Source organism: Gossypium arboreum, chromosome 8 (assembly GCF_025698485.1).
Source record: "Gossypium arboreum isolate Shixiya-1 chromosome 8, ASM2569848v2, whole genome shotgun sequence".
In the NCBI taxonomy this organism is placed as follows: domain Eukaryota; kingdom Viridiplantae; phylum Streptophyta; class Magnoliopsida; order Malvales; family Malvaceae; genus Gossypium; species Gossypium arboreum.
Window position 1 is genome coordinate 40,568,720 of NC_069077.1, and position 13,007 is coordinate 40,581,726.

Sequence of the window (13,007 nt, forward strand, 5' to 3'; positions counted from 1 at the left end):
AATCCATTATTTCATGCTCCGTGCACATGAATTAAAGCCCCCTTAGTCAAGATAATCAACTCCTTTTTTAAAAAAAGTTGAGACTATTTTATTACTATTATAGAACTAGAAAAATGTCTTGGAACAGATATTCATATTAGATCGAATTGTACTTTGTTTGTTGGAAAATATATAATAATATTTAAGAAAAGACTTTAATTTAGAATATTATAAATCTCATGTATTAAACTATGTTTACAAATATCCTTTTGGGTCCTCAACCGCACTTTCAGGTTGTTGTCTGAACATAATTTAACCTGCTTTGTCAATGACAACAGATATTAATATGATGATAAAAAAAAAAAAACAGCTTTAAACGTACAGCATGTGTTTGGAATGGCATCAATCTTTTTGTTCTTTAAGTTGGAAATGAGTGTCTATTAAAATTGTTTTTAATCGAATCAGAGATGAGACGAAGTTCATGTTATTGGCTTAGCATTTGATCTCACTTTCAGGTTTCTTTATTTTTAAATAAATTCATAATATAAATTTTTAATCTAAAACTTAGACTTAGAAATCAGACTCTCAAGTAAATTTATCTCATAATACCCAAAGAAAAGTCTGAATAGGTGTCAGGGTGATGCTTAAGTCAAATTTATAGCAGTTTAAGTGTAATTTTTCTTGTGGAATACTAGAAATATAAAAAATGGTTTGATACTTATGAGTGTTGAAAACACGTTTTGTAGGATGTGCTTTCTGATTTTTTGAACACATCAACTCCTTTTATTAGATTATTAAATGTAAGTGGTTTTATCCTTAAGCTCTGGACTCAATTCTTCTCTTACTTACATTTGCATTTTTATTTTATGTTGTTTCAAGTTTTGCTTCTTTTTTTTTTAATTACTATTTTTATCACACTAGTTCCTTTGGTTAAATGGTTTAGTAATAGTGATTTTATCATTGAGATCCAGGTTTGATTCTTCTTCTAAGTACAATTGTATTTTTTTATTTCATGTTGTTTCAAACTTTTTTTATTAATGATTTTAATTAATAAACATATTATTTTCAAGTTTTTTTTGTTTTAATTAATCTTTTAATTAATAACTCTTTTATTTATAAAATCAAATAATTATTGTCAAATATCATTATTTTAATAAATATAATTTTATATGTGTAATATTTATTTTTCAAGTATATATCACGAGTGTAGTAAATTTTAGTATTATATATTTTGTATGTATATTTGAAATAATTATTTGAAATATTTCACATATAAACATAATGATATTTGAAATAATTAATTGAAATATTTCACATATAAAAATAGTTGAAATATCATACACACAATGTAGATGAAAAACAATTGTACAAGCCCAATTTTGGGCCCAATACTCAAAACCCCAAAACCCAAATTTCAAGCCCAAACCCCTAACCCAATAACATGACCCAAACACAAAACAAAAAAGAAACCTAAAAACCCTAGCCACCGCCCTATACTTAACTTTCACCATACTTTCAATTTCCCCACCACTGCCTCAATGCTAGTGGCACCTCCACCACCGCCTCGCTCCACTACCATTTGCTGCGACAACAATAGGAGAGAGACAATGTAATATAAAAAAAAGATTTGTAATGGCTATTTAAGGCCGAATCAAAACGATGTACTGGGATTTTGGGGTAAAAAAATAAAAAGCAATTTTGATTTTAAACACTAGCAAGAGCGAAGACCACAAAGAATATCAAGAGCAAAAATAGTCCAAACAGAGAATAAACATCTAATAGCCCAAGGTGATTTCATTTAGTTATCATCGTTATTTTCTTTCTTTTAACTTATTTTACTCAAAAATACGCATATATTATAAACATATAAAAAATACAAAAAAAAGAGGTAAAAATATATACGAGAGCGATTTCCACCACCGTGTACGGTGGTTTAACAACAAGAATGACAAGACTCGGCGACCGTGGCGATCGATCCCCGGCCGAAATCGCCTCTCCTCTCTCTCACCCTTTTTTTCTTTAGCACTAAAATGAAATTTTTAGAAGTTTTAGGCTTTTATAGCCTACCAAAAGCGGCACCGCTTTTGGTGCCTGAACCAAGACTCAAAACGACGTCGTTTTGAAGCGACCCGACCCGATCCGACCCGCTCCACTCAGGATCCGCGTGTTTTCGCTCTTAGGGGTTAATTGCGCGCGGGGTCCTTCCGCTTTTTCTATGATTTTCAATCAGGTTTTTCCTGTATTTTAATTTGGCCCTATAATTTATTGCACTTTCCAATTTAGTCTCTGCTGGTGCGCTGCGTTCTGATCAAAAGGAATAATTGCTTCCACGGTCCCTCTGTGTTGTGCGCGCATTCAATTGGGTCCTTTTTATTTTAAATTCCCCCCTTAACTTCATTGTTAATTCACTTTTGTCCATTTTTTACTTTTCTCATTATTTCATTTTAGTCTTAATATTATTCATACTATTCTATTTTATTACTGCTATCATTATTATATTTTATTTATTAGCATGGTATTATTATTATTATTATTACTTAGTATTATATACATATATATCATATAGTATTATTAATTTGTTTTAATATTATTATTTTGGTTAATGTATTTGACACCTCATATGTATTCTTTTAATATATATATATCTATATATTATACTCCTCATTATATATACCTATATTAACATTGCATTGTGCCTATTCTTTAAGCATTATATACATATATTTTCTTTTATATATTATATATATTTTACGTACATACTTTTAATATTATCGGTATTCATTTTTAAAATATACGTATATATTTACGTAATATTGTTCATTTTTTGTCACATTGTTATTATTCTGATATGTATACACCATTACTATACCTATTTATTCTTGACGGTTATTTTACTATTATTCCTAATATATATATTATGTACACATTTTTTAATATCATAGTATATATATATTTAACGCCATATTCTTGTTATACCTATTTTCACCTTTATTATGTTTTATACACAAATATATATATATACTATATAATTTTATTACGTATACATTTCTATATACTACGCATGCGTATCCTTTAATATTATATTATTGTTATTATGTATGTATATATTTCCTTATATATTTCTTATTACTTCTATTATTATGTATGTACCTAAATACATATATGTATATACCTTTTATCATTATTATCATTACCATTGTCATTTTATTTTACCATTTTTCTTACATTCGTTTATTTATTTATTCGTTCGTGTTCGATTGTTTTATTTCCCTCACATATGTGTTTACATTTACATATTTCTAAGCTTCACTATTGTTTCATTTTTTAATTGCTTTTGACGCTATCACATCTATCATTGTGTCGTTATACATATTAATACCATAGCATTTATGTTTCATTATAAATCACGTTTTACTCAATATATATTAAAATAACCCTTTCATAAAAGTGATATTCCGTATTTTGTAATTCGAGATAATCGTGCCCTAACTTCATGGGTTTCGACTTTTCTCATTTAACCTAAATAACGGAATATATTCTTTAAATCATTATACAAGTTAAAAATGCTTATTCTCGAAAATGTGAAGTGTTGTGCCCTAACTTACGGGTATGATATTTTGTCATCTCGAAATAAGAATTTTGTTCGAAATAAAGGCAATATTCGGTGTTTGAGAATTCGAGAAAACGTCTCAGTAACTTCATCGGGTTTCACTTCTCGTTATTCTAAATAATCGAATACCCTTTTAATGAAATACAGATTTCATAAAAGGCAAGCTCGCTCTCGAAAATTTAAGATGTCGTGTCCTAACTTACTGGGTGTGACATTTTATATTTTGAGACGAGAGAGTCTTTAACACTTGAGCTTTTATAAAGAAGGATCGTATTTTAAAATTCTTTCAAACTTTTTTAATTTTCGATACTAAGACACTAATTAATCAACTAGGTACCAATTTTGGGCGTATCGAGGGTGCTAATCCTTCCTCGTATGCGTAATCGACTCCGAACCCATTTTCGATTTTCGAGACCAAAAATTATCGTTTCGTAAATCTTAACTTTTATTAAAATGATTAACTTAAGGTGATCCGATCACACCTAAAAAGATTGGTCGCGACTCAGCTTTTTTTTTTTTCATTTTCATTTTAAAATCCAAGTCGATTCCGTTTTTTAAAAGAAAAATGGTTACGACAACAATGATATTTAAAATATTTTACATATAAAAATAATAATGATATTTGAAATAATTATTTGATTTTATAATATTAGAAACCTCCAAACCCACTATATAGGTGGAGAAAATAAATATTTGACATATAAATATTATATATAAATGAAAATATATCAAAAATTAGTTGATGTTTTTAAAAATAAAATATATTTAACATAATGATAAATATTAATTTATCAAAAATATTTTTTATTATTTAATAAAAAGCTTGAAACAATATGAAGTGAAAAAGACGATTGTGCTTAGAAGAAGAATTAAACTTGAGACTCAAAAATAAAATTACTATTATTTAACCATCTAACTAAATGAGCTAATGTGTTAAAAATAGTAATTAAAAATAAAAGTAAAACTTGAAACAACATGAAATAAAAATACAAATGTGAGTAGGAGGAGAATCAAACATAAGACTCAAGAATGAAATCACTAATATTTAACCATATGAAACAAAGGAACTAATATGTTAAAAAAGTCAGAAAGCACACCTTATAGGATACACTTTCAGTTGAGGTGGCTAAAAGAGAGCCCTATAGATGCATTTTCGTCTTCTCCTTTGAAAATCGATTTATTTCTAAATATCACAAAAATAAACACATTTCTCTAATTTTGCTTTAAAATTTGTCTTTTTATTAAATTAATTGTTAATATCAAAATACCCTAAAACATATTTTAAGAAATAATATTAAAATAGAAATATTTTTAAAATTTTTCTTATTTTGATAAAAGATAAACCTCCTAAACTTGACCCCACTATTGTAAGATGGAAAGTAAAAATTTGATTAATATTAGATTTGATAATTTCAATTTTCTATAAAGATATATAATAAATTTAGTTTTTAGTATTTATATATTTTTCAATTTGATCCTTATACTTTTTAGTTAAATTTGATCATTAATCTTTTAAAAGAGTCAAATAACTTTTTTAATGAAAATATTGACTAAAATATTAATTTTTAAACGATGTTGGGCACATGTACGTTATTCTAATATGATACTATTTGTCTTATATGTTGCATCAACAAATAATTTAAAATTTATAAAAATATTCAAAATGTATAAAAGATAAAAATTGATAAAAGTTTAAAAATTAGCAAGAAATACACATTGATTGCCATACATGCTATATATAATTTTTAAAATTTAACATTTTAATTAATATTTTCATTAAAAATAGCAACTGGATTCTTTTCAAGGTTGAAGGTTGAATTTTATTTCTTTTAAAAGTTGATGGTCAAATTTAGTTTTAAAAAATAAAAGCTAATTTGGCAAAAGATATAAAAGCTAAGAGTTTAATTTGTCATTATATTTTTTAAATAAAATTAATGAAGTATTTTATATGAATAAATTAAAACTATAGAGGTTATAAGCTAATCATGATATATTTATTTTATAAAATATCACTATATATATGAAATGAAAATAATAGTTCAGAGAATATATATATAATATTTAGGTAAAGTTTTTCTAAAAAATTTAAAAGATTGCAAAATTATTTTCAATAATTAAACCAACACAGTGTTTTAAGACAGTGGCAAACTATTATCTTGCCAACCAATTGGAAAAAAACCTTAAGAATAATTATCCATGAAAAATTGTATATATTCATTAAAATTATTAAATTATTTTCTGCATAATTTTTTGTAAAACATGATAAAAATTTATACATAATATTTCACTAATAAAATATTTTGAAATTTAATAGGAATATCTTTTAATAGTTTTATGTAATTAATTATGTAAAGTTATTTTTTGTGAGATTATATATTTAAGGTGGATTAATATTACAATAATAAAATATTAAAATATTTAAAGTGTAATTAAATGGTAAAATTTTTAAGCTTCAAATAATTTATCTTCTTTCAACAGTTTTCTCTTTTCAAATAATCATTGCTTAGTGATATCATCAATTAGTCGACAAGACATCTATTTAAATCAGAAAAAAGAGATACGTGACACCAATAAAAATTTATATTGTTGCTGAAAATATTTCAAGTTTAATTAATACTAAAAGAAAAGAAAAGAAAAGAAAAGAAAGATAGGCATTGATTTAGGATTTTATATCTCTAAGCAAGATTAGAAGAGTTGAATATCTTTACATGATAATCATGTTTACTACAAGGATTAATCTTTAGCTGATCCTAATTTCTAAATGTAAAACATCATAAATTTATTTTTTAATATCTTTAAATTTACCTATATAAATATCTTTAGTAAATGAACCTAAAAAATAACTAACAACTTATTATTAAAATTTATCTTTATTGTATTAAAATTATTTTTAATATTGTTAATAATTATAACAAACGTTGCCTTAAACGAGATGATTGAAGTAACATACTTTGTCTTGCATGAGACTTACCACCAGGCGTGGAAATTTAATGAAATTAAAAATATTCATCTTCCTTTTGTATAATGTAGAGATTTAAGTAAAATAAAAACATGGAGTTACATATAAAATGCTAGTTGTTGCAAATCAACTAAATCTATATACTTATACCAAAGGACCTTAGTGGCACATACTCACCATCTCTCTCTCTATATATATTAATTTCCAACAGAATTTAATTTTATATTTTTATAAATTTATTAATTAGTTGAAATAGTTAATATGGTTTATTTTTAATTAAAATATTACATCTTTATATATAATTTGAAAACGAACCTTTAAATCTATAAAGTTGAGAGATTAAATTCTTAAAAATAAAAATTAAAAGATTAAATTTTAAATGTATGAAGTGTAGAGACTTAGACTCATGGTAGTTTGAACATATCGAACTAGCTAGAGTACCAGTCGAAAGAAAAAATCAGACCGATTGACTTGAGAAGCAATATGGGCGGTTTAGAACTAGGTTAATTAAAAATAAATTATTTTTCAAAATATTTTTATTTTACCTGTTAATTATTCATTTAAACGAACCACACCAACCAATGTTCTAACCAATTTGACATCTCTTTTGATTCTGAAAATTTTACTTTACATTTAATGTTCAAATTTTTATTCTATAACATGTCACAAACAAATAATCAACCCAACACAACACGTGAATAGAACGTAGTAATTAAGAATAAAATTAATGTATGGTTTTAGTCAAATAAAAAAAAAGCAAAAAGATTACATTAAATGTTAATCCTTATTATTTATTTCCTAAAACTCATACAGCACCTTAAAAGTAATATATAATTTGCTTCTTTTCCCATATTGTTGTAAAGTCAATAAATTCTTCACGGCATCTCGTATTTTGAAATTGAATCTCATTGTTCGAAATAGAGAGTTTTGTAGGATGCAATTCTTAAGTTAGATCTTCAATTTCTTTTTCTTTAGTGCTTCCATCTTATGTTCTAATGGTAATCCGATAAGAACATAACAAAATACATTGTTTGGAATTTTTTTCAAAAATACCTTGAATTAAAAATTGAGTGAACATAACAGTCATCTAGTAAAAACATATAAATAAATGTGATAGATTGAGTGAAAAGCTTTTCAAAATTACTATGAATTAATTAAAACATAGGAGTAAAATTCTTAAAAGAAGCAAAATATTAGTAACAAAAATTTAAAATTGTAAATAGAAATCACACCTTTCAAAATAAAATTTGTAAGTTGAAAAAACATGTAGTATTTATAGTTTTATTGGTGGATAATTAGAATTGAAAGATCATAATGAATTAAATATTAAATTACTATTTTAATAAATAATGATGATTTTAATAGATACTTATAATAAAAATAATTTTATATTGTATGACATTTATGAATTTTGAACATAAATAAACTTGGAACTTTTAAATATTAATTTTTATTTTAACAGATAATTATGATAAAAAGCGTGAAAGAACTAAAGATATTTGTAAATACACTTCAACAATACTTAAGACCAATGTCAACTGCTTCATGCATTTAAGTATGAATAAGGTAGTAAACAAATAACACACAATATGTTTACACAGTTCAGTTTCCTTATGTTTGTAAGACTTCAAAGAGATAATCCACTACTTAGCAACTCGTACAATAAGTAATTATAACCTCTAATACTCACAAGGTTAGACTCCTCACTTTTGTACCTAATATCTAGAGAATTCTCCTATAAGTTTTCCCCTTAAAAATTAGGATAATAATTAAGTAACACACTTGATTATTTAGTCAATGCACTCATAAGAAATGTTCCTCAATGAGCAGGAATAAGTGTTGTTTGGTCAGTACATCATTTATACAAGTCTCATCAATTTATAAGTAATTAAGACTTGCTAACATACTAAATTACAATCAATTTTCCCTCAAAACCAACAAGATAATAAGCAAAAAGAATATTTTAAATGAGCTCAGATAAGTTTTGAATCTTCAAGATATACATCCAAGGTTTACCCAATTCAACCCAATCCCACCACACTTGGGAAGTCGATTGCCTTGATCCCATCCAAATCAATCTCAAAGATATGTTGCTTTAAATAGTTTGGATACTAAAGATGGACTTGTAGTCATCCAAACTATCAGCAAGAATCAAAAGCCCAATGATTTTTATTGACACAATTTGCCAACTTAAACATGGCAGACACTAGCGGGAACAACTCTTTGACATTGCTAAAAAATTGTCTCAACAATCTTCATTTTTGGTAAATTTTTGAACAAAACTACAATAAGAGAACATACTCAAAACAATATACAAATTCTTCCCATAAGTAACTACCCCTTAATCAATCATTCTTAACTATTAACATAATCAAGCAAATCAATCATTAATGTAAAAAAGATGATGATCACATTAATGATCAAAATATTAAAATTATATTATATTAAACATATTTGAAAAGGGTTCATAAAATAAACAAAGTAACACAATGCATGTTTAAAGTTTCAGATTACAATCTTTAAAATAAAATTTGAAAAGAAAAATATTTTAAAAAGAATAACAACAACCAATAACTCTACATCTTACTCCTATTTTTTGTTCACATTTTGCCAATGAGTTATTGGAGTTGCTTGGCCAATAGAGTATTACTGATGGATTTGGCATGATGGAAAATTGCTTGGAGTTGTTGGATGACCAGTTCTTGTGACTCAATTTTAGCAGCAAGATGTTGCAGCATCCTCTACTTGAATACTAAAAGTTGTCTAAGAGTACGTACCGTAATGCCAATAGGTATAAGCATTGCACCTACAAGTTGAGCTTCACTAGTAGGAACAACTCCAAGATTAGCCTTAGAGTGCCACCTTTCAAGCTAATTGTAAGAAAACTTTGATTTTGTAGGTTTTCAATCATAATTTTCAGTTGCAAGAACAAGTTTAGAGTTTGATTTGCAAAGAATTTGAAAAATAAGAAAAGTTAAAGGAAGAAGCTTAAGGTATGCTGATAACTCTTGAAAAGAGTTATATTTAATGCCTTTGGACCTAGTTAATTGCCTGTACTTAAGAACATTTAGTTGCATTTTAGAACATTTAATTAATACTTTTAGCATTGCATTATAACTTGGATTGCATTTAAATATTAAGCATTTTTAATTGCTCGTGGAAGGACTGTGTTTTGTGGTAGTGGCAGGTGCAAGATAAGGAACAAGAAATAAATGAGTGAAGTTTTTTCAGGATAAAATGGTGGTTAGGTTGCTAGCTCGTATGCCGTGGCAATGCTAGGAAGGTGTCCAGTCAGCATTCAGTGCATATCAGTTTTAGCCAAACTCAACATGTACCAGATAAATCTGCCTAGAAAAGAGGAAAAGATAAATCTTGGGGCTATTGGAATTATCTTGAAAAAGAAGGAGAAAAAAAATTTAAAAAGAAGAAAAGGAGGAAACTCTAGACGTAGAACTGAGCAGAGATCCTTGGGCAAATTAGAAGGTAGCAGCTGAATAGAGAAAAAAAGAGGAAAGATACAGGTAATCCCTCTCAGCCACCTTAGGGCATTGCACAGCTGGAGTGAGGATCGGACAAGCGAATGTTGTCTTTCCGATGTTTTTCTATTACTTCTAATATGTTCCTTCGTAAATTACAATAATGAAAATGATGTTTGAGTTGAATGTTATTTGCCAACCTATGAGTTAAATCTCATAGGGCTGGGATTAATATGATGAAACTTTAACTGTCTTTAATGGCTGCAGTATAAATCTAAATTATCTTTATTGTTTTATTCAATTGTTCTACTCTTTAAAATGTATGTAAGCAATCCCTAGACATAGTTGACTATGCAGCATACCCTTAAATTAATCTCAAGTTTGAAAAGATTAGATTAGTTAGATCGTGGTTGAATGATATGGCAAGTTCTTGACAGATACTTGTAGTAGACTCTAAACATAGAGTAACGTTCATACAAAAGAAAACAGTGCAAGGTACCTTATTAAAGGCCTATAGACACATGCAAGGTATCTTGAAGTTTCTGCCTTTGAAAGAAGCAGGCCACTTTAGAAATCTTTTGAGCAGTAGGTTAAGTATGATTTTGCTAAAGCATTGCTGACAAGAGAAGTAGATTTTTAGTAATCCCGACTTTTCTACTCAACATCGCGTAACCCTTATCTTTTTTCATAACATCTTTTCCATTGCATTATTAGTTGTTTATTTGTCAGTTGCATATTATTCGTATGCTTATTTCTATAATTGTCATTACATTTCTACTCTCGTTTTGCCATAGCATTTCCAAGCATTCATTAATTTTACATATCACATACACTCTTATTCTTTTCAATTTCCACAATATACTTACCATAGCTTTACCAGAGTATTAATTGCATTTTATTATAATAACTTGACCACTTTAGTGCCTCAATCCGATCCTCGTGGGAACGATACTCACTCATCACTTTATTACTTGATCCAATGTGTATACTTACACAATTCGCATATAATATTCACGCACGACAAGTTTTTGACACCGTTGTCGGGGATCGACAACTTGGTGTAATTTGGTTTGGTTGTTTTACTTAATTCTATTAGTTCTATCTAACTTAGTTTAATTTAATTTCTACAGATTTTTCATCAGTACATGAGTAGAAGCATTCTTACTAACAAAGAGTATCATTTTGACCCAGAGATTGATAGAACTTTACGAAGAAGGCAGAAACAATTGTGAAAAATGGCTAGGAACAGGAATGATCCTGATCTCAATGATAACTCGAATGGTCAAGAAGCTTATCCTCGTATTTGAAGGGTAAGACCAAGTATGAATGATAATTTGAATGGTCAGGGCGTTGATCCACATGTTCATGGGGTGATAGATGATCAAGACAGACCCATTCAAGAACTTGTTGTGCCAATTTTGGATGATCTGAATCTAGGGATAGTTAGACCTCAAATACAAGCACAATAGTTGAACTGAAATTAGTAATTTTTCAAATGTTACAAATTGTAGGACAGTTTGGAGGATTGCCCACTGAAGATCCAAGATTCCATTTACGACTTTCCCAAAAGTTTGTGATTCGTTTAAGCAACATTGTGTTCCTAAAGACACCTTGAGACTTAAACTATTTCCATATTCATTAAAAGATCGTGCAAGAGCATGGCTGAATGCTTTGCCATCAAGGACAGTGATATCATGGAATGATCTTTGCTAGATGTTTTTACTACGGTATAATCCACTGATCATGAATGTCGAGCTTAGAAATGACATCACATCTTTTTGGTAGTTAGAGGATGGAACATTATTTGAAGCTTGGGAACGATTTAAAGATTTAATTCGGAAATGTCCAATGAATGGATTTCAACACTGGACACAGATGGAGATATTTTATAATGGATTGAATACACATACAAGGATGGTAGTTGATGCATCTGCTTGTAACACCCTAAAATATAGGTACTTATTTTCTATATGTTGTGTAACTCAAATGCATGCTTGTCTCAATGGTTAAGTGTCCTGGGAAGCGCCTGAGAGGTATTGGGTTCAAGCTTGGGCATTTGAGAAAAAACTTTATTTTTAAGGAATGAGCCTTTGTCATGGTTGGTAGACTTTTAAATTATTGAGGGTAAGATATGTCATAAAAAGCTTGCTGGTCCAAGGGTTAATAGTGTGTTTCTAATGGTAAGGGATTTGAGTTTGAGTGCTATTGCGCGCAAGGGTGTCTTTTTGCTGCTATGTCGTGTAAGAGGTTGTATGTTAGTGGGATACTGATGCTCATGGGTAGTTGAGAGTGTTGAGGGGAGCGGGGAGTGTATGTCAGCTTTCTATGGTAATGCATCTACTCAGTTTTGCTCTTCCTCTCTCTTTCTCCCTCATTGTCGTTTTAGTCTTATACTTATCATCTTTTTATGCTGCCAATTTCTGATAGGAGGGTAGTTGTGCCTTTGTTGCCTCTGTCAAGTGGGTGCTTCCGGATTTCGTGTTGGGTGTAGGCCAACTGCTCTTTTTTTTTTAATTGGTTCTGTATTTTTTGATAGGTCCCTGCTTGGTTTCTACTCTTTCAGCTTTCTCTTACTTTCCTTCTCTGTTGTGTTAATCTTGTAGCTAACACCTCCTTTTACTGTTGATTTGCTAAGAGTATTGGGTGATCAATCTTATTCAGCAGTTTAACTGGATTAAACCACATTTGTTCATTCAAGGCAGGTATCTAATGTTTTGGGATTAAGTAATAAAGAGGAGGGTGATTTACCTTATTATCAAACGGCTAATTGAATACCTTGAATGAATGTAGGATTGGTGCTTGTGGATTTCTAGCACGTTTCGCAAAATAGGTGTGTAACCACACTACTTTAAACGTAGATCGGAAAAAGTCTGAAAAGTATGACCATTGACGCTACACGAGCGTATGCTCGCTCGTGTGGTAGTCCGAACGCGTAAAACGTGGGTGTTTGATTGTAAAGGCCACTATGAGTGATTTTATGGGC

At 28.6% G+C, this 13,007-nt stretch overlaps 1 non-coding gene across 1 annotated transcript; it reads right to left on the bottom strand.

The window, feature by feature from the left end:
- Positions 1-11,776: 11,776 nt before the first annotated feature.
- On the bottom strand, positions 11,777-11,883 carry LOC128279522 (small nucleolar RNA R71). The gene has a single exon (XR_008269724.1). It is a non-coding gene; the product is annotated as a small nucleolar RNA R71 (small nucleolar RNA).
- Between the last annotated feature and the right edge of the window lie 1,124 nt (positions 11,884-13,007).